Below are 23,341 nucleotides of genomic sequence, written 5' to 3' on the forward strand. Positions count from 1 at the left end.
CAAGTGCTAAGATTACTAGGTCTTGGTGGTTGGGTTTCATTTTCATTAATATTTGTTTTGGAAGGCTGGAGAAGACAGTTAAAAAGCAGTTGTTGCTCTTGCAAGGTACCTGGGTTTGGTTCCCAGATGCACACAAATGATTCCCAACCATTCTAATTCCTGTTCCAGGGGTCCATTTCCTTTTTCAGTCGTCCCTGACACACGTCTGGGCAAGCACACGACACACATATACAGATGCAGGCATTCATACACAAGAAATAAAGTAAATTTTTAAAAATGTAGGGAATGTTTGTTTGCCAGTGGGGCAGGTGCTTATCATCCCAGCACTTGGGAAGGGAAACCAAGAGGATGAGACATTCAGGATTATCCTCAGCTACACGAAGAGGCATGGCTAGCCTGATCTACATAAGATGCTGCCAAATGTTTTGTTTTCGATGTGGTTTTAATCCCGAGACTTGCTGGCCTGGAATTCACGATGCAGCCCAGGCAGGTCTTGAATTTTCAGGGATTCACTTTCCTTAGCCTCTCAAGTGCTAAGATTATAGGCAAGAGCCACCGTGCCTGGCTTAAAGAAATAATTATAATTGTAAGGATTCCCAACCTAGAAAAAAAACTGTCCAGGCACTCTTCAACAGCAGAGTGGGACCCAGGCGTGGTGGCATATGCCTTTAATCCCAGCACTTAGTAGGCAAAGGCAGGTGAATTGCCAAATGTTACAGAATTAAGATCCCAAGCAAGAAAACAGAATGGATCGATTTTGGTCTATTCATAACGTACTGCTTCTCTGTAGTGAGCAGTGAACCAGTATCCATAGCAAAAGACGGATCTGCTTAGATTTACTTACAGGAGAGAAGCCAAACCGAATACACTGCAGGATTCCAGAGCTGGAAAGCAAGACCAAGCATAAGTCAGAGTAAGAGGCTCTCCCTGAGGGCTTCGTGGGAAGGAACCCTGTGTGCTACTGAGGAGGTCCTGTAGCTTGATCAGGGCTGTGTTTGTGTGTGCCTATGTAGATAAAAATCATCAAGACATGTACATGACCCCGGGGTGTTTATTCCATGCGCCCTAGCTCATGTATGTGACATCCAAGGTCCTCAAACAGACACTTAATTTCCATCTTATGAAGACCACATCCGACATGTAGGCTGGATGCTAGAACTAAGTTGCAGAGACCAAGATGCTTACCCAGATATGACGCTGTGGGTGGCACTGTTCCATGCCACCATTCCAGGCACTGATGTCCCTTCCTCAAACTTGGATAAGTTGGCTTTCAGGGAATGCTCCTGCCGCTCCCTCCAAGGGCCCCATTATCTTTCCTTTCCTACCATTCCTGACAGCAAGCCACCCATCCTCCCGCCTGCCTGCGGCTTCTCACACCTCCCCATCTTCTGACTTCACCACTCCATTCTCACAGACTTCCTTTCTTAACTCCCTGAGTTCAGGCTTCATGCTCTCTCTGAGGACAATGCAGTTGTCATCAAGATCTTTGTCCACTTTGTCTGTTGATGCTCAACTTTTCCATCGAGGCTGCCGTGATATTGCCCAGGGCGGATGTGGTGGTTTGAATAGGAACGTTCCCCATAGACTCATGGCCTTACGGATGGCACCATTAGGACATAACCTGCCATGTTTCCCACCATTGATGATAATGCACTAAACCTCTGAAACTGTAAGCCAAACTCTCTAAAAGAGTTGCAGTGGTCATGGTGTTGCTTCACGGCAATAAAACCCCAACTAAGATGGAGATTTTCCTCTGAGTTTTGTGACTTTTCTGTGCTTAATGGATTCCAGCCTCTGTGTGGTAGCCCCACAGCCTCTCTCTGTCCCCAGTGACTCACACCTTGAAGCTTCTCTCAGCTCCACCTCTACCTCCTGATGGTTTCCAGACTTCTCCTGCCTTCTGCCATTTCTACACAGATGTAGCGACATCCCATGACCACCCAGCACTTAGCCTCCACCTCAGATCAGCACTCTGCTTGGATCGTGGGGAGTCTGCCTTTCCCACTTTCTCAGTCCATCCATGTGGACTAGGGCAAATAATCAATTCCCCTGCTTTGCTTACAGTGGCTCTGCATTCCTTGTACTAGGGGAAAACAGCTGAGAAATTAGAGGCAGATTCCTTTTCCAAATAGTAGGTAGGCCCTATGGTAGTTAGTGGCTTTTTCTCCCTTTACATTTAGTCCATTTTGTGTGGGGTGATCATGCCATGGCCCATGTGTGGAGGTCAGAGGTCAGGCTGTGAGAGTCAGTTCTTTCCTCTCACCACAAGGAAACCTGGGTTGTCGGGCTTGGTGGTAACGCTCTGTACCTGCCATGCACCTTTACCTCACAGACATCTCCCTCGCCCTGTGGTGTTAGTGTTAACTGTCAGGTTCACAGAATCATCTGGGAGATGGGCCACTGGGGAATTTTGATTTCGGTTGTCGAGGTGGGAAAACTGCCCACTTGGGGTCGTGTCAGTCTCTGACCAGGACCCTAGACTGTATACATGGATGAAGAAGCCAGCAGCAGCTCACGTCAGTGCTGTTTCCTGACCCTGCAATGCAAACAGCTGCTGTAAGCTCCTGTATCCTGGACATCCCTGCCATGATGTACGGCACGGTGAACTCTGAGCTAAAATAAACCCCTTCTCCCCGAGTTGTTTTTGTTATGAAGACTGCTCTTGACCAAGCTGTTGAAAAATGGCATTCAAGCCAGATCAGCCAGGTGGTGGTGGTATACGCCTTTGATCCCAACACTGGGAACTTTCTCTAAGTTCAAGGCCAGCCTGGTCTACAGAGTTGAGTGCCAGGACAGCCAGGGCTACACAAAGAAACTCTGTCTTGCATGCCTTCTCGTCCCCCTCCATGCACAAGGAAAAAAAACAAACAAAAAACAAGAAGAGAGATTAAGGCGGGGAACATTAAGATACTAAGACAAAGCCGCCCCACTTGCCTGCACTCCCTAGTGAAAAATTGGTGGTGTTCCCAGCACTCAGGAAGCAGAGGCAGGCAGAGGTTTGTGAGCTGGAGGTCAGCTTGGTCTACCTAATGAGGGCTTCAAAATAAATAAATACGTGAACCCCGTCACAGCAGCAAATCAGCCCCTGGAGCTGAGGCCATGTCCCCACAAAGGCTGTTAAGTGTTAGAATGCTGTTAGGGGTTGTGGTCTTTGCTATGGCTTTCTCAGTAAAGTCCAACAAGACCTATTTCAGTCAACCTGAAGGCAGAGGGAAAAATCGCTTTCCTGGAGAGGGCCCTTCAGCCGGGAGCCAGTAATCTAATATAACCGAGATAATGAAGAGCCGGTCCTTAGCTTTAAACCAAAGTGAACTCAAGCAAAAAAGAGAGGAGGCAGGAAGCTCAGCGGGAGGGCAGTCTGGGACCAGCCTGCTCTCAACTTCTCTGGCCCTCCTGTGTCCTCTCCATGGAAACAGCCATTATAAGCAGTCTGGGTGAGGGGGAGTTCAGCTTGAGTAGGAAGAGACCAAAGAGCTTGGGGTCCTGCATCGCCCCATGGCAGGGAGCCCTGGCTAGAGCCCTTCTCCCAAGCGGGCTACACAGGGGGCCTGTTGCTAAGAGATAACTCGATTCCTTATCCCCACCACCATCGTGGAATCGATTCTTGAATTAAAACTTTCAATGAAGTCTCTGGCTTTGTATAAACACTCTGGGGATAAAGAAGGCAAGGAGATAGGAAGCCCTCTTGAAAATCAAGACCAGTACACTTCTAGAAAAGCCTAGAAAATGTTACCCCTAAGATTGTGCCTCCTGTAACCCAAACAGAGGCTCCCTTTCGTCCCCTCATAAGGAGCCTCAGAGTACCAAGAATGGAAACTGTAGCATTAGCTTTAGCTGGGGAGGTCAAAGTCCTTGCTACAGTCAAGGCTGTGGGCTGTAGACTAGGTGTTTTTCCTTCCTATCCCTCTTCGGCTGGGTACTCCACCCCCCCCCCAGCGCCCCACCCACTCCCAGCGCCCCACCCCCACTCCCAGTACCCAACCCCCACCCCAGCTATACAGTTTTCCCTCCATCATTCGATTCTGGTCCCAGACTAAAAGACCTTAAAGACTAGATTACTATTTAATCAAACACAGCACAATGTTCTACTTGGACTGGCTGTGTTCTGGGGACGAGAGTGTGATTGACTTTGCTTCTTCTGGACACAGGGCAACCATAAGTTTGTGAAGGCTGGCTGCACTGGCTGAACTGGGAGAACATCCTACATTACTAACCAGTTGAGTGGAAACCCACGTGTCTATTAAAAGTGTCCTACAGTACTGCTAGCCATCTTTACTTCTTTGTTAACACACCCAGTTTTCTCTTGGAGAACTGTTTCGGGTCAACTCTGAGTGGGCGGAGCTAACCGCAGCCCTGGCTCCAAGGAAGGAGCGTCTGGAAAGAAATGAACAAGTCTCCCACTCCTGGTTAACACAGGTACCCCGGGACCTCTGTGTAACTAGCAAGACAGGAGCCTGGGGCTTCCGATGTCACTTAAACAGTGACACCCAAATCTGCCCAAAACTTTTTACTCAACACATAGATTTTTGTTGGCAACATGATGTATACAACTTTTGCAGGCTCCCATGTGCTGAGGTGTGTGTGTGTGACTGTAGGCACCCATCTGCCACAGCATGTTGTGGATGTCAGAGGACAACTTTCAGGAGTTGGTCCCTGCCTTTCCAATTTCTTTTTCTATTTTGTGTGCACATAGAGACCCTAAGCTAATAATGAGACTATCCTTGATCACCCTCCTACCTTATTCACGGAGGCAGGGTTTCTTAATCAAACCCAGAGTTCACTGATTATACCTAGTCCTGCCAACCAGCCTGCTGCTCTGGGGAATTCCCTATCTCTGCCTTCTGGGGCTAGAGTCACAGGCTGGTCATCATGGCCACTTGGCATTTATATGGGGGATCCAAACTTATGTGGGACAAGCACTAAGCCATCTCCCCACCTTCCACCTTATCTAAAAGAAAGGTTTGGTCCCTGTTTTAGTGGCTGTAGAAGTCAGGCTAGCTGGTCTGAGAGCTTCTGGACAGCTCTCCTGCCTCCATCTCCAAGGAATGCTGGGATTACAGACGTGTACAATGCCATCCAGCTTTGATAGGGGTTCTGGGATGAAACCCAGATTTCTCAGGCTTTCATGGAAAGGGCTTTAACCCCCTAAGCCATCTCTCCAGCTTTTGTTTTTCTAATTTTCCAAATGACTCACTTGAACATGTTGCCAGTCTCTAGCAAAGAGACTCTAGATGAACTCAGCGACCCACGGTGTCAAAACAGATTCCAAACTCCCACTCACTCCCAGCAGCCTGGTTTTCTTCAATGTTGCCACCCTCCTCCCAGATATACTATAGCTATCTTGTTTTTTCTGTTTCGAGTGCTTTGTGCTCTTTCAGGCCAAGGCCTCCTCACAACCCGGCTGGCCTTCAGTCTCACAACTCTCTTTTATCCTACATAACTATATGCCCTCCTTTTAAATTACTTTTTTTTTTTTTTGTTACCACATGGTCTCATTCTACAGCCCAGGCTGAGCTGGCCTGCCACTTGTGCTCTTCCTGTGGCCACTGTCTGGAGTGCAGGCATTTGCCTTCATGCCCCACTCCAGACCTGTCTTTCAGTACAGGATTTCTGTTCAAGACTCCTTTCGTAGCCTCCCCACTGCCTGCCTACCACTGCCAGATTCCAGTCTCCTGTCTGGTCTCTGTGTGCTCTTAGAAACTTGAAAGTGAAAACAGACCTGGTTTCTTCACCTGAGTTTCTTTGATTGCCCTATTTGGACACTTCCCCACCATTTTTTAGCCATCTTGGTCTCTTAGTGATTTGACTATATACTATGCTATTTGAATATGGGGTGGGAGTGTTAAACTACTGTGTGTGTGTGTGTGTGTGTGTGTGTGTGTGTGTGTGTGTGTGTGTGTGTGTACATACTAGGAGAGATGCACAACGGCCACAGTACACATGGAGGTCAGAGGATAGTTTGTGGGAGACAGTTCTTACCTTCTACCATATGGGTCCTGGGACTGGACTCAGATTGTTAGGGCTAGCAGGAGCAAATGCTGTGATCTACTGAGCCGTCTCACCAGATCTAGTTTTGTGAGACAGGGTCTCACCATATAGCCCAAGCTGACCTGCATCTCACCATATACCCCATAGCTGGTCTCGAACTACCCATAGTCCTCTTTGTCAGCCTTACAAATGCTGGGATTACAGGCACAAGCTGCTATGCCCAACCCAATTTTGCTCATTTTCACATGGAATATTCCAATTTCCTTACTGATCTGCAAAGGCCTTTATAATATCGATCTCTTGTCCCTTATGTACTGCAAATATATTCTCAAGTATGTTGATTGGCTTTTACTTTATATTTTTATTGATATGTTAAAAGTACACCTCAGTAAAACTTTAATGATTTCTGATTTTGTTGCTATGCTGAGGAAGTCTGTTCCCACCCAAAGGCTGTTACCAACTACACGTGTTCTTTAGTGCTTAAGACTTTATTTTTTTTCCAGAGTATTTTTAAATCGACTCTGTGTGTATGAGTATTTTGTCTGCATTTATATCTCTGAAAGACCTGTGGGCCTGGTGCCTACAGAGGCCAGAAAAGGGTGTTAGATCTAGAACTGGAACCAGATGTGAACTGGAACCAGATGTGGGTCATCATGTGGGTGCTGGAAATAAAACCCAGGTCCTCTGGAAGAACAGTTAGTGCTCTTTATTTCTGAACCATCTTGCTAGCCCCCAGGATATTTTAAGAATAAGTGTTTTAAGTAAATAACCCTGCTACCACGGCTGATGACAACTGGGAAACGTGCACGTATGACGGACTGTGTGGCCCTCTTCACATTTGGATCCACAGTTAGATTTCTTTCCCCACATTTAGAACCGTCAAGAGGACCTTTTTCTTGTCTCCCTTCTTAAGAATGTAAATAAATAAAATATTTACATCATTTTAACATGTGTTTGTGTCTGTGTGGGTATGAGAGCGCAGGTGCCTGAGGAGACCAGGAGAGAGCCCCTGGAGCTGGAGTTATGGGTTGCCAGCAAGCACTCCCAACTGATGTGCCGTCTCTGCAGCTCCCCCTTTTCTCTCTAAGTGGGGTCTCATGTAGCTAAGGCTGGCCTTCAATTCCTGACTTCTCTGCCTCCATTTCTGAGGTGGTAAGATTACAGGCCTTCTACGCCACACCCAACTTAACTTCCTTCATTTTAAACAAATATTTGGTAATTAACTTTGAAGAACAGCTCAGTTGGTGAAGCACATGTCTTGCCTACACAAACCCTAGATTCAACTCCCAACACCACACAAAAAAGGCTAAGGTCACTAAATACTCAGTGTGCCAAGGTCACCGTCCTTTAGGTATACTAAATTCTAAAAACAGCCAGAGGAAATAAATTTTAAAAATGACTTTCTAGAAAACACTAAATATATATATGGAGAGGGAGGGGAAGGGGAATGGAGGGAGAGAGGGAGAGAGAGAGAGAGAGAGAGAGAGGGAGGGAGAGAGAGAGAGAGAGAGAGAGAGAGAGAGAGAGAACAAGAACATATATGCAACCCTGAGATGAGGGACTTACTGGCATGCAGATAGATTTTTTTTTTCAATTATGAAAATACTACTAGGTACAACTCTTGGCCCAAAATCTTGAAAATCTGAATGAGCTGAGTGCTTTTCTAGGAAAATATAAAACATCAAACTGACTCAGGAAGAAATAGAAGAGCTTGAGCCGGGCACAGTGCCACATGCCTTAAATCCCAGCACTCAGGAGGCAGAGGCAAGTGGATCTCTACGAGATTGAGGCCACCTTGGTCTAGAGTGAGTTTCAGGACAGCCTGAGCTGTTCCACAGACAAACTCTATCTGGAAAAACCAAAAGCAAAAGGAAAGAAAAGAAGAAAAGAAAAGGAACAGAACACCCAAATAGACGCGTTACAAAAGGCAAGACTGAGGAGGCCAGACTTGTGGAACAGCTTCCTCTGAGATTGAAACATTTTATCCTGAGGGGGCATTAGACTAGAAGGTAAACAACTCAAAATTGTTCCAAGTCCCTGAAACTGAGCAGACTCAGTAGGCCCCTCTCTCCCAAGAGTAAACAATGAAGACAGCTGAATCATCCTCAGAGGAGCTGTGCTGACCAGCTGCATGGAAGAAGCAAAAATAAGCAGTCTAGACCAGCTGGGGCTCTTGGGAAGGCCGCCCTCCAACCTGTTGTGCTTCCTGCAGGCTGTGCAGTGAGCTCCCATTTCCCAGCCTTTGTGAGCTGTCACCCAGGCTGAGGGGGACCTTGGTAATGCAGCTGACTCTGAGTCCTTTCTGCTTCTGTAAGTCGCCTCTCATCCATATTCTTCTAAGTTAGCCCCATAAAACTCATTGGTTTGCCAAGGTGGCCTTTGGCGATATCCGTACTTTGATCTGTTGCTGGCTCTGTATCTGGGGTGAGTGGACAAGTGTGTAGTGTTCCTGTCACACAACAGTGGGCCTGGAGATCCCCAGTTCACATACACAGCTGGTGGGGAGCAGGGCTGCTCTGACCTGAGTGAGTACCTGTCTGCACTAGTGTCCTATGTGTGCTTCCAACTCTCTCCCTGTCCCTTCCCACATTTGAAGAACACTTTTTTAGCTTTCATGGCACCCTACTAGCCAGGCTCCAGGAAATCAAGGAGAGGGAGAAACAGGCCTGCGGCAGGTCTGTGGATAAACACCAAAGCAGATGGGAAGAGAGGCTACTGATCTCCCAGAAGCTCTTTACCCCAACACATCCTGCAGCTGCCTGCTGTCTACTGTACCTGAGACATGACTATGAATTGTTCTTGGGAATACTCTTGTCCAGACTTGCACACCTCCACGTGAGCATGAAGCTTTCCCTGAAGGCAACCCAGAAGTTGGTGGGGCTTGAGAAGGTGGCTCAGTGGTTCAGTGCTAGTTGGGCAAGTATGAGGACCAGAGTTCAGAACCCCAGAAACCCACATCCGCTGGTGGGCATGGCAGCCCGCCTGTCGTTCCAGCATCAGAAAAAAAAAAGATACAGGGGACCCACAGAACAAGTTGGACTACAAGACCAGGCATATCAGAGCGCTCCAGGTTCGTCTGATAGACTCTGCCTCGATGACTAAGGTGGAAGATCAAGAGGGATGACTCTTTTTTTTTTTTTTCCTTTTTTCTTTTTTCCGGAGCTGGGGACCGAACCCAGGGCCTTGCGCTCTAGGCAAGCGCTCTACCACTGAGCTAAATCCCCAGCCCCAAGAGGGATGACTCTTAACATCAACCGCCAACCATCACACGTTGGCACACTCACACGAGTATGAGTGCTACACATGCGAACATTCACACACACACACACACACACACACACACACACACACACACACAAGAATGTGGGAGGATGATGGAGGGTAGAGAGTAGGATGAGAAAAGATGAAAAGGACGCAGTTTCATCATCCACTTAGATTCCTGGCTGTATCTGAGCATGGCAGGGGTGGGGGGGAGGGGCTCTAATCCAGAATACCCATCTCAGCGATCCTTTCTTTCTTTCTTTCTTTTTTTCTTTTCTTTTCTTTTTTTTTTTTTGGAGCTGGGGACCGAACCCAGGGCCTTGCGCTCTAGGCAAGCGTTCTACCGCTGAGCTAAATCCCCAACCCGCGATCCTTTCTTTCTACGCCCAGTTTTCAGTTTTCTCTGGCTAGGATTCTACAGGCTGAACTCACTGGAGTAACTTTTTCCATTTATTATTTATTTACTATGTTTAGCCTTTCAGGCCCATCTCACCACTCCGAACAAGACTTAAATCCTCCCGAGCTGAGTGTGTCCTGTCACAATCTTACCTGTTATTCCTGCCAGAAGCATAGGGAATCTTACTCTATGGCTTGCACTGCCATGTGGACCCTGGTGAGTCCTGCAGGGGACATTATTGTCAACTTCACCTTTTGATCACGCAGCAACCAGCCTTTCTTTGGCGAGCTACCCTTTCTACTCCATGTGCTACTGGCAGGCCTACTAAGCCCCAGGAAGTGGACAAAGGATCTGGCCACGTTTCCCTGGTCATGACGACTGACCCAGGATGGGTACAATTCTTAAACTGAGTCAGAGGTTCCCTTCATTAGATTTGCGGGGGATGGGGAGGGAAGTCCTCTTTTCCTTTGGAGATCACATGCTAGGATGAAGCTTTCTGAGACCTTGTGCAGTCTCCACTGAACTCTAGAAGAGAACAGGGATGTCAGTGCACAGACTGACCCGCCACACAGTCCATGCACAGAGGGGAAAACGTGCCAATACCCAAGGAGGCAGAGCCAGGAGCTGAGGAGTCACCCCACTTCTCTGAGACCCTGCATGCAGGTATGCCCAACACCCCTTCATCTCCTCTCTTCATAGTTACAGAGGTCTCAAGATCTTTTATTGGGGGCTGGAGAGATGGCTCAGAGGTTAAGAGCACTGACTGCTCTTCCAGAGGTCCTGAGTTCAATTCCCAGCAACCACATGGTGGCTCACAAGCATCTGTAATGAGATATGATGTGTGTCTGAAGAGAGGGACATTGTACTTACATACATAAAATAAATAAAATAAATTTAAAATTTAAAAAAGATCTTTTATTGGTTAAAATAAAATTGGGATGGGTCACCAAGCCTGAACCTGAGTTCAAACCCCAGGACCCACAGGTCGAAGGAGGGAACTGACTTTTCAGTTGTCCTTTGACCTCTCTATTCTAGGCCATAGCACATGTATACATGCATGCACACACACAAATGATGTAATTAAAAGTAAATGAGATTGGATTTCTGTCACGTATAATAAAAGCCTCTTCTCCTCTAATCAACCAAAGCCTTTACTTCTTACCTAAGCTGTAGTTAAACATGAGTTCATTCTCCGTACACTTACTGAGTGCTGCTCAAAGTCACACATACCACACAGGCACAGTGCTCAGGATATACTGGTTGCACAGACAAATATGGGTAGAAGATGATATGGTCGGAAAGAGCATGGGAGATGAACAAAGCCTCTGTGGTTAAGAACACACACTGCTCTTGCAGAGGACCTAAGCTCAACCCCCAGTACCCACTTCAGGCAGCTCCCGCCCACACTTCCCTGTGGCTTCAGGTGCTCTGATGGTCTCTATGACAAGAAGGCAAATGCAAACCCTGACATCCACACCATTCAAAGAGTTGGATGTGGTGGTACATGCCATTAATCCCAGCATTTGGGAGATAGAGGCAGGTGGACCTCTCTGAGTTTAAAGTCAGCCTGGTTTACAAGGTCCAAGCCAGCTAGGACTGCAGAGTGAGACCCTGTCTTGGAAGAAGGAGCAAAAGCAAACAAACAAATGGGGGGTGGAGGGATGGCTCGGTTGTTAAGAGCACTTGTTGCTCTTCCAGGAGCTGAGTTTGATTCCCAGCACCCACATGGATGCTTACAACCACCTGTCACTTTGGTTCCAGAGGATACTTTGAGCCTCCACAGGAACCAGGCACATACATGATGCACACATACACACAGACATGCAATAAAATATGCATACACTTAAAATGATGATGATGATGATGATGATGATGATGATGATAATGATGATGGTAATGACAACAGCAATACAAAGCAGGAATGAAGCTACTCGTACCTACTTTGCAGTCTGCAGCCAAAAATACATTATTGGGAATAGTAAGGTGGCTCAGTGGGTAAAGGCACTTGCCACATTCCTGAGTGGCACTGGAGTCCACATGGTGGAAAGAGAAAATGGACTCTCCCAAGTTGTCTGTGTGTACATCCAATTCTATACACCCATACACAAAGCAAGTGAGTGCAATTTCAAGAAAGTAAATGCATTACTGGCCAGATAACGCTTAGAACCCCAGAAGTTCCAAGGCAGAGGCAGGAGGAGCAAAAGTTTAAAGTCATTCATAACTACGTAGCAAGTTCAAAGCCAGCTCAAGCTACACCATTTTTTTTTAAAGATTCATTCATTTATTGTATATAAGTACACTGTAGCTGTCTTCAGATACACCAGAAAAGGGCATCGGATCTCTTTACAGATGGTTGTGAACCACCATGTGGTTGCTGGGAATTGAACTCAGGACCTCTGGAAGAGTAGTCGGGTGCTCTTAACCGCTGAGCCATCTCTCCAGCCCAAGCTACACCATTTTTTAAAATGTAAGCATTTAAAAAAATTAGGCTTATTTATTTCTATTTTGTGTGTATGACTGTTTTGCCTGAATATGTGTCAGTTCATCATGTGTGTGCTGTATCCTTGGAGGCCAGAAGAGAATCAGATCCTTGGAACTGGAGTTACAGATGGTTGTGAGCTGCCCTGTGGTTAAGGAACCCTACCTGGGTCCCTCTGCAAGAGCAACAAGCACTCTTAACGCTTAGTGATCTGTCCAGCCCCAAACTTATGCTTTAAAATAAAATGATACTGGGCAAGCAAACCCAGGGTGGGAACACAGAGAGAGAAGAGAAGGGGGTAGAGAGGAAGATGGAACCTTCAAAAGATGGAGGACAGAGAAGAGCCAAAGAATCTCAAGAACCAACAGCAGAAACAGGAGTTTGGCAGGAAACTTAGGAAAGAGTGGATGGAATCTGGAAGGAGTGGGCAAGTTCATGTAGGACTGGAACTGAGGAAGACCCATTGGGGACTGCTAAGAGGGCTGCTTTAGTGAGTCTGGGTGCTGTGGGCTGAGGTGTGTATAAGGCAAGGCACGGGTAGACATGAGTTCCCTGTGCTGGGAAGGAGGCAATGTGGGCGAAATTTTTAAGATAGGAGAGGATGAACATCTTAGAGATAACCTACTTCCATGGGTCAGAGATACAGATAATGCCTTGAGCTTGAAACTGCGCTGAAGATCCCTTCCTTCCTCCTTCCCCCTTCCCTCTCCCTTCTCTCCTCTTTTTTAAAGCTTGAGGTGAATTAAAAAAAAATCAGTAAAGGATGAAATGAGTTCCCCGGGCAGTGGCTGTGCATGCCTTTAATCACAGCACTCAGGAGGCACAGGCAGGTGGATCTGGGATCTCTGTGAGTTCAAGGCCAACCTGATCTCGAGTGAGTTGAAGACAGGCAGGGTTACACAGAGAAACACCATCTCAAAGAAAAACAAACAAATAAATAGACTCAAACGGATTATTTCAATATTGGCAGCCAAAATCTTTAAGTGGGTAGTTCTAAACTGTTAATACCATTGTACACACGCTTACAATTCCCAACTTAACCAACAGCCTTGTTACCAGTTCAGCACCATGGACAGCAACACCACTCGCTTTTGTCCAATGTGGTCGACTTCTTGCTTTTCCGGTAGTCACTGTTGCCCGTTGGACTTCTATCCTTGTTTATTTAGACTTAAATTCACCTATCCTGCAATCCTCATGACTTCTGAAGCTTTTTGCAAGTATTAACCCAGTCGTGCATGTCACATATGATCTAAAACACGGGCTGTGGAAAGGTGCTTTCTGCAGGAGCATGCAAACTGAATTCAGATCCTCACACAAAAGGTTCAGTGTACATTTACAATCCCAGAACTGGGAAGGTGGAGACGAGAAGGCTTGATTTATCAGAGGTCCTCATGCAGCAGCCTTACTAGCTGGAGAATAAAGTCCCAAGAAGGGATACCAGTCTGAGCCTATATTTGAAGATGTGAAAGGGCCCAGTGCTTCCCAATGGAGCAAAACCCTGATGAGGCTCAATGGCGGTTTGTGTGGAAAGGGAGAAGAGACAAAAGCTGGTGCTGGCAAAGCTGAGGGCGGAACAGATTCAGCCACCCTTGAAGGCAAGGATTGCAGGTATACTTCACCCCCGAGCAGATGGGGTGGGAATATAACTCAGTTAGGTTGCTGGTACTATCCAAGCATTCAGGAGGTAGAGGCAGGAGGATCTAAAGTTCAAGCCCATCCTTGGCTTCACAGCAAGTTTGAGACCAGCCTGGGCGACATAAGAACCTGTCTCAAAGGAGGAGGAGTAAGAGACCATTCTTCAGAAATTATTTTACTTGTCTGGTGTGTGTCTATGTGTGTGTGTGTGTTCATGTGTGTGTGCATGTGAATGTGTTAGATGCTTTCTTTACTTGTTCTTCACCTTGTTCTTTAGCAAACAGGGTCTCTGACTGAACCTGGGATTCACTAGTTTGGCTGGGCTGGGGTGGCCACTGTACCTCCCTGGTCACTTACTAAGAGGTCAGAATTCCCTGTGTCTTCTTATCCCCATGGTTTGCTCTAGTTGGCCTCTGAGGCTTCATGATCACCTGCTTTATTCTATGTCATGTGTCCAGCACAAGATGACAGAGTCAAGTGGACCGACGACTGTTTCCTAATTATTTCTGGTCCATCACCACGTTCACAACAGTGCTCTCAAAGAGGTGGAAGGCTTCAGTGCTGGAATGAGGAGGGCAAGGCTTGGATCGGTCAGATCACCTGCCCACGGCCGATAAAGACCTGTAACAAATTGCTGCTGAGGAATCAAGCTTTCTAGTCTTGCCCTTGTGTGCCTTCTGTGCCTCCCACACTGACTCAGAGCTCGGCCAGATGGGTATCAGCAAGCTTCATGCAAGCAGAAGCCACTAAGTAGTTGTACATCAGGACTTGTCATCTTGGAACAATTCCCCTTAGGGAGCCTTGGGACCCAGAGGCTGGGTTGTGTAGGAAGGATTACCTGAGGTTACTGTTGAAAGGAGGCCCCGGGGGGGGGGGGGCGCTGAAAGGCCACCTTGAGGATCACTATGTGATTCCAAGAGATATTCACAGATTCCCATAGCCACAGTCACAGGCAACTCACAGACCATGAGAAACAGTGTCATTGCTAGTGGTTGATACATGCCTGAAGTCCTAGCAAATTGGGAGACAGAAAGACCGAAAGTTTAAGGCCAGTGGTAGATCATATGCCTAGTAGGTGCAAGGTCCTGAGTTCAATTCCCAGCACTGAAATAAGCAAGCAAACAAACAACCTCCATCCAAAGTTTCTGTGGGTGTTGGTTATATAGTAGTAAATAAAAAAAAACCCTTTACAAACTGGGATTTGAACATAAGACTTCCAACACCCTGACCAACTCTTATTCTATGCTACCTTCCTTCTAGCTGAGAGTGGAGCGCCTGTACCAATCCTGAAGTATTCATTGGATAAAGGGCCCATAGTGGCACTAAGGGGATATTGATTGACCATACAAAGCACTATCAGAAGAAAGTCTAGGGAGCTCAGAGGCCAGGTAACTACTACATTTTTACAACCTCCACCACCTCTTTACTCTCCCTAAAAGCTAGGTACTCCTCAGTGTAGGAATGAATATGTCACAGATCTCTGTCCCCTGTCCTACCAGTTAAACTCAGATCAGGCAAACTGAGAAGCTAGCAGAGTTTGTTTTTTGTGACTTCCCTATCTGGCTCCCAACTTCCTGCTTGACCTACCCACTGTTATCTTCTCTCCCTCCCACTTGGCCTTCAGGGCCCAGGAGCACTTCCCTCTTTCCAATGAAAAATCCACTTGCAGGAAAGAAGCACAGGAGGCAGAAATCGGACAACAGAGCGGGTAAGGTTTGGGTGGTGGTGGATGGATTTAGAAGCTCTAAACTAGGTGTTTACCAGAGGCCTCCACCAGCAGGTGGAGGCATTCTGAGGATGAAGAGGTAACTGGAGGTGTCCACATTATACCCCCATTATGCCCCAGTGGGTGGAGAATAAAGAAATGCCCTGTCTGTCTAACCCCCCTGCCCAATCTTCCAGGAAGCTTGGGCCCGAACCCTGCAGCTATGGAACCCCAAACTGTGTGCCTACAGAATAGTCACCCAGCCTGAAAAACCCACAGGAGCCACTGCAGCCAATCTTCTGCTTCCCGGCCACCCCCCACACTGCCTTTCTGTTCTAAGCACCCCCTCTCGTGGTCCTAAAAACATGCACACGCCTCCCAAGGTCACACACACACACAGGCTCCAGCACCTGGATCCCACACCCGGAAAGCCATCTGAGCCCCTCACCGCAGGCTAAACCAGAGGGAGGGGGCAGGCCTCACTCTTCCCTAGGCAGACTGTAGGCAGTGTACACAGGCACAGCATCACACACACATGCAAGGCGATGGAGTGGAGCCCACACCTCCAGAGACACTGTGGGCACAGTCACCCGCAAAGGCACTGGGGCGTGGGGAGGCAGAAACATGTGTGCACATATATGAACACCTCCAGACGATCACACGTGCACACCGGCACGCACCTACAACCCGCACAGGTGCCCAGCCAGGCCTACCAAGACCCTCCCCCATTCCATCACCAGCAGGTGAAGAGGACTGGGCTTTCAGGGCACTCCCCCTTCTCCCTCTCTAAGGTCCAGAGTCCCAGTGGGTTTTTTCTGGAGCCCGCCCCCGCCCCCCAACAAGGCTCAGGCAGCGACAGGCGGGAGGGGGGAGGGGAAGCCTGGTCTCAAACCCGTTCTGATTTTAATTCCTTAAATTAACACCTCGGCTGCCTGGAAGCCTGGCCTGCCCAGAATCCCTCCCAGTTCTAGCGGCCTCGCGGCCTCAGGAAGGCAACAGGGAAGAAGGCAGGGGAGGAGGGGGCAGCGGCTGAGGTCTTCCCTGCCTAGCCTCTCCAGGACCAGTCCCGCAGCACGCTCCAGACTTGCCTTTACCTCTTCCAGCCTGTGGTGAGGCCAGGCACCGTGGCCCTGGGCTGGGGGCGCAGAGGCACAGACCCCCGCGTGCCCGGTCCAGACGCAGGGCCGCCGCTGGGCCTTAGATCTTGGTCCCCACTGCAGCCTTGGGTGGCCGCCGCCGCCTCCCGGTTGGGGCGGGGGCGGCCGAATCCCCCAGCCCGGCGCAGCGGGAGGGGCTCACGATGCGATCACGGGCGGGGTACGCAGGGCGGAGAAGGGGGAGATAGGAGGGGGCGCTCGGCCGGGGCGCAGCTAGGAGACAGGGAGGGAGGCGGCCCGGAGGTGGGGCGGAGCCGGCCCCTCCTCCGGGGCGGGCTTTCCAGCAAGAGGGGAGCGGCAGTTGCAGCCAGAAGCGGCTGCGCCTGGTCCCCACGTTTTCCGCAGAAGCTGGTGGCTTGGGTGGAGGATGGGTACTACTGGGGTGGGAGTGCAACCTTCCCCATACCAGGCACCACCACCAAGGCATTCCTGTGCCTTGGAGCTTCCAGTTGTGTCCTCTGCTGCCCACCTTTAATCAGGGCCTGTCCACCCTAACCCACCCCTAGGACTTGGCCTGCACCCAGAGAGGAGCAGATCTTGGGATGGATGGTTCTGGAGACCAAAATGAGGCTGGCATGGGCACTATGGCATATACCACAGTTCAGCGTCCTCTTGGGCAGCAAGCCCAAGTACAGGTCTTGTGCTCAGTGACTTCAGGTCAGACGTGTTGTCTTAGGGAACACTTGGCTGCATTGGACCACATTGTGTCATGTTTCCGGACCTAATATTGCACGTAGGTCCTACAAATGGAAAGGAGCGGGGACCGGACATTGATTTGCTCCAGATAAACCCATTGCTTCCATAGGCTAGCCCCGGAATTCCTGAGTCGGAAGCACCTAGAAGACCCCTCACCCCTGACTTCAGGCCTACTTATCTGCGGAGATAGGCACAGCCTGGCTGCCCTGCAATAGAGGAAGTTCGCAGGGCTGGAGTTGAACTGGGAAAATAAAACAAAACAGCCGGTTGGTGTTCCCAAGCAAGGCTAGAGCTGAACTAGGCCTTGAACGAGGAAAAGGGAGATGCTACTTCGACCACACAGTGGTGCCTGGGCTCCATCGCCTCTGCTGGTTTGTACCCTGGGGCCTGCAGCAGAGCAGAAATCCAGCATAGTTCTAGTACTCCGCTGGAGGCTTTGGGAGGCTTCCATTGACCCCATCCCACACATGAGAGGCAGAAGCCACAGGGAAATGGAGTGTGGGTAAGGAATCTGTCGACTGGTCTAGAGGGAAATGGTACATCTAACAAGAATTGGGGAGTGTACAGTGGCCAAGCCAATGAAGTATTCCCTCTTTTTCTTCCTGAATCCCTGAACCTTTCCACCTCCAGGAAGTCTTCTTAGATTAAGAAGGGACACTTCTAAGATATAAGTCCCTGTCAATTAAGCAGCAGGCATCCCAATGGCGCTTTAATACACATTACTCACTTTCCAATAGAGTAACAAAGCAGAAGCTATTACTACCTCTCTGTGATGGTTCATCCTCTCTGTGAGCTCCAGGGGGTTTGCAATCACCTGAGGTGTGTCTGAAAAGGGGTTAGAGAGAGGTTTAAATGAGAAGGCTCACCCGCGTGGGCAGCACTGTCCTATGCACTGAGGTTCCACACTGAAAACAAAGGTATGTCGGGCACTGCTCCTGCCGTCGGCTTCCTGACTGGAGACACTGTGACTAGCTGCCAATCACTCCTACTGCCATGCCTTCCTGGCCATGCTGGACTGCATCCCATCAAACAGTGAGCCGAAGTAAGCCCTTCCTGCCTTAAATTGGTTGTGTCAAGATTTTTTTTTTTTGTCACAAAAGTGAGAAAATACACACACTTCTGCATTGGAGAAGCTAAAGTTCAAAGTTCAGCGAACAGCAAGACCACAATTTGAAGGCCAGGTACTCAATCCATCCTATGAGCAAAACACAGCGTCTGCACACCGCTTCTTTGTTGCAATAGAGTTCCCGGCCTGAGCCTGTCAAAATGCAAACTTGATAAATCCACCTGTTTCTGTAGCTAGCCAAAAGTGTCTCTTTATCATCTTGACCTTTGTTGTGATATTGCCTTTACTCTGTGCGTGTTGTGCTTACATGAAAACAATTTAAGGCATGGAGTGTGCTGTGTACGTGTATACGTGCATTTGAATGGCTATGCAGGTCTGTATAGGTGCATGTGTGTATTTGTGAGTGCATGTGTTCATGGTTGTGTATGCATATGGATGTATATGTGACAGTGTGTGTGCTTATGTACATAGGTACACGCACATATTCCCACACACATATGTATGTGCATATGCATGACTGCATATGCGCATGTGTGACCATGCTATATTTCACAGACAACAGTTCCTGCTTGGTTGTTATGGGAACCACTGTTCTAAAAATGTAAATTCCACTCCATGTGGTCCAGAGAAACCCAAAGAGAGAGTGCTCGGTGACAAACACATCTAGGGCTCTCAAGGCTACGCAGGGAAACATGAATTAAGAATCAGGCAGGTCCCAGCCAGTCAGAGGTATAGTCCTGTTCTCAGGATCCCCCTGTTGTGTCAGGGCTGCCATCCTGCCTTTTCTCATCTCTCCTCTTCTCCCTGCGCCATGCTCTCTGGATGCCTTCCTTCTCTCTTCCTGCTCTTGTGAGCTAGTCAGAACAGTGATTAAATCCTTAAGTGAACTATGCTGTCTTGCTGAGGTGGAGGTCACACTTATGGGTCAGAGGAGGTTTCCACCCTAAAGGGAGCTCAAAGGTGGGAATGTTCTGCTAAGGGAGAGGATAAAGAGATGGAGGTGGCTGGAAGACAAATTTACATTGGACGTGGGAGGTTTTATCTGTGCAGTATACGTGTGTTTCTTTTTAAGATTTTAGTTGTGTGTGTGTGTGTGTGTGTGTGTGTGTGTGTGTGTGTGTGTGCGCGCGCGCGCGCTACAGTGGCCAGAGTGGAACATGAGGTGGAGCTGGGCTTATGGATGGTTATGGGCTGCTGTTCTAGGAACTGAACTCACGTCCAATCCAGTAACAAGTGCTCTTAGCTGCTGAGCCACCTCCCCAGTCTTTATGTATTAGACAAGAGCTCTCCATACAGCCCTAATCTGGCTGTCCTGGAATTCTCACCATGTAGGCCAGGCTGGCCTCAAACTCATAGAGATTCACTTTGCCTTCTGAGTCTCAAGGTTACAGGAAGGTGCCACCATGCCCCAAGTGTATGCGTTTTAAAAATATTTCTTTGGTGTGCATACATATATATAAATATGGGCTCATGTGTCCCATGGTTTGTGTGTGGAAGTTAGAGGGCAACTTTTCTTTCGTTTTGTTAAGGCAGAGTCTTTCTTGATCTATCTGCAGGTGCCTTCTACACTTCATGCTAGCTGGCTGTGAACGTCCATGTGATTCTATGCTTTTCTTGTCTCTACCTCCTACCTTATGAGAGGCATGCTGGGATTACAGGTTCCTGTCACGTCTGGTTTTTTAGTGAGTTTAGGGCAATAAACTCAAGTCATCAGGCTTTGTGTGGCTGTGGGCACTTTGACCTCCACAGCCATCTCCCTGGCCCAGGTATAAGTATTTTGGTACAAGGCTAGAAGTCCTGGTCAATTTGGGTTAAACCACTATTATGTCACGAATGGTGTTCTACAGAGTTTCTATTAGCACTATGTGATGGAAGGATATATGAGACAGGAAATAGTTGGGCAGTTTAAACTGGTTATACTGGCCTTATTTCAAACGAACAGGGGTTGCTTGGGGTGAAAGGAAAAGACAGAGCAAATGTTCTAGGCTGCTTTGTCCAAGGCTTCCAGAGCTTATCTCATCAAACTTCTTATTTCTGGGCTTGAGGATGTAGCTCAGTGGGTAGAGGGCATGCATAGCATGCAAGAGGTATTGGCTTGGGCCCACAGTGCCAGATAGATGATAGATAGATAGATGATAGATAGATGATAGATAGATAGATGATAGATAGATGATAGATAGATAGATGATAGATAGATGATAGATAGATGATAGATGATAGATGATAGATAGATAGATGATAGATAGATAGATAGATGATAGATAGATGATAGATAGATGATAGATGATAGATAGATGATAGATAGATGATAGATAGATGATAGATAGATGATAGATAGATGATAGATGATAGATGATAGATAGATAGCAGTGCCAGATAGATGATAGATAGATAGATGATAGAAGATAGATAGATGATAGATGATAGATAGATGATAGATAGATACATACACACATACATACATAGGTAGATACATACATACATGCATATATACATAAATAGATACATAGACGGACAGACAGATACATGCAAAATTTTATGAAGGGAATGGAATTTAGACAGAGAAAAAAATGTCAGCACAAAATTATGAAAAATGTTGAGTGCAGCCCCTGGAAGGCTTGGGGAGGAAGTCAAGTAACCTGTAAGCCCTTTGGAGAAGGAGAGACTGCCTCTGAAAAGTTATAACTATTTATACCTATGTGGAACAGGAGCTCCAAACAAAGGAATTGTCAACAGATTCAGCTGGGTGTGGTGTGGCATGTCTGTAACAGCACTGTGGAGGCTGAGTGAGCTTGAGGAGGGCCTGGGCTACATGACTCCACTCAGCACAACAAGGACTTCACTGGCTCATACTCTTAGCGTGCCAGGTGAGGGGAAGAGGGAAGATATCCTCAATCTGGACCACAGGGCCCTGCTGCCCAAGTCAGTCCCCAATGCCAGATGACTTTAGAAGCTAAAAGCAGTAACTCATAAAACAATGGATCACAAAGGAAAATGCACAAGATGCCAAAGAATGCCCGACTACTCAGTAGTTAGAGGCACTGGCTGCTCTTCCAAAGGGCCCGGGTTCAATTCCCAGCATCCACGTGACAGCTCACAACTGTCCTTAACTCCAGCTCTGGGGGTTCATGCAGATAAGATACCAATGCACATAGAGTAAAAATAAATTATTTTAAAAAGCAAAATAAATAATAAAAATTAAAACAATAAACCCTAAAACAATAAAAATCAAGTCAAAATGAAAATGAACTGACATCCCTTGATGCTTTTTGAGTTTGATTTAGGTTTTCTGGTTGACTTTAATTTTCTCCATCTCTGGCCTAACATTCTCTTCCTTCAAAGCCCTTGGGGAATCTCCACTACATGGGGACAAAAAGGACTTCTTGGCCACTCACCAGAATTACTACAAGCTAAACTTAATAGTAGGGTATGAGGACAATGTGGGGAAGGACAGAGATGACCACGGTGATGGAACCCAGCAGGACCGGGCAAGGACCTTCTGGTTCAGAGACCAGCCACCAACGACAGCCTGTCTATATGACCTCCTTTTGTTTAGTGGTATGGTTTGGCACTGCTTAAAATGTGGGCCTTTTCTGTCCTGCTGATTCTAAGCTGCAGGACCTTCATGACACAGAAGCCAGAAACCTCGAACCAGGATGATGACTCATTGCAATAAACATTTGCAAGAGATTACGTGTGGACAGAGGGAGACACCATGGGACACACTGTGATACACCACTGCTTCCATGATGAGAGGCTTTTTTCTATGCTTTGTTTATTTTTTGTTTGCTGTGTGTTTTTTATTTGGAGGGTGATACAAGGCAGAGGGTGGATACAAGGAGATGGGGAGATGTGTGGGACTGGGGTGCATGATGTGAAACTCACGAAGAACCAATAAAAAGTTAAGAAGTAGAAGAAGAGGAAGAGAAGGAGGAGGAGCTGGGCCTTTATGCTTTTCCTTGTCCAACTCTGCACAGAAATGAAGTCTGAGGTCCATGCCTGTGAATGAAGGTATAGTTAGTAAGATAATGAGGTTCCCCTTTTATCTCAGGTCTCCTGAATCTACCACTTACCTGACAATCATTATTTGAGCTCCAAAGGGTTAAATATTGCCCCTGCAGGCCGTACTTCTGAAATAGCAATTCTTTTGGAAGAGACAGCATCAGTTTGTCACAACTAGTTTATTATACATAAGTCCTCATGCACTTAATAACTAGGGAGAGAAAAGGCTACAGGTCTGGGACTCAGTCATTTTGTCTCCCATCAGCTGTTGGGGTTGCATTTGAGTGACATCTCCTTCGGAGACAAAATACATTCATCTACTCACCCCTGGATGTGAACTCATGACAGACCAAAGTACAGACACCAAAATCCAACTTGGTGAACCAATGAGTTTTATTGAGGTTACTCACAGGAGCAGAAATGACTCAAAGGCAGCTGCATCGCCACGGCCCACTGCAGCACGGGTGACACATCTTGTAAAAGCTGGGAAACGTGACGTGCACTGCACACAGCCTGCAGGCGGCTCAGCAGGTTGGAGGGTGTCTTTTCCAGGCACTTTTCCCAGGCGCTTCAGCTGGAAACTTGACTGGTCTCAGGCACCTGAGTCTTCTGCAGACTTTCCCCTTCTCAGTTCTCTTGGCGACTCACCTAGTTTGAGTGTGCAACTGGGCTCCACTTACTCTGGAAGGGAGGAGCCTAGTGAATCTGGTTAGTTTCAAGGAGGTCTTGAAGCTTTTTGTTGTTCACCTCCCGGTTTAAACTCCCTACAGGGTGGAATGTTTTAATCTCAGGTTACTGAAGGGCAAGCACAAAGGAGAGTAGGGGCTGAGAAAGCAGGAACACCAACCCAGGGCATCATCTGTCTGTGGTCTTTCCTGGTTCAAAAGCAGCTGGGGGCTGGACAGCGATCTGTTGGTAAAGTGCTTGCCTTGCCAGCATGACTTAATTTCCAGCC

At 47.7% G+C, this 23,341-nt stretch overlaps 1 protein-coding gene across 3 annotated transcripts in view; it reads right to left on the reverse strand.

Annotated features, from left to right (window-relative positions):
* Window positions 1-16,884, reverse strand: part of Fbxo41 (F-box protein 41) — a 32,031-nt gene extending 15,147 nt beyond the window's left edge. The window contains exons 1-2 of one of the 3 annotated variants that reach the window (XM_039107603.2): window positions 16,560-16,884; window positions 845-884 (exon numbers count right to left, since the gene is read on the reverse strand). The gene's annotated coding sequence lies outside the window, so the exon portion shown is untranslated. 3 annotated transcript variants of the gene reach the window in all.
* Window positions 16,885-23,341: the final 6,457 nt, after the last annotated feature.

This window comes from Rattus norvegicus, chromosome 4, assembly GCF_036323735.1.
Source record: "Rattus norvegicus strain BN/NHsdMcwi chromosome 4, GRCr8, whole genome shotgun sequence".
Taxonomy (NCBI): Eukaryota; Metazoa; Chordata; class Mammalia; order Rodentia; family Muridae; genus Rattus; species Rattus norvegicus.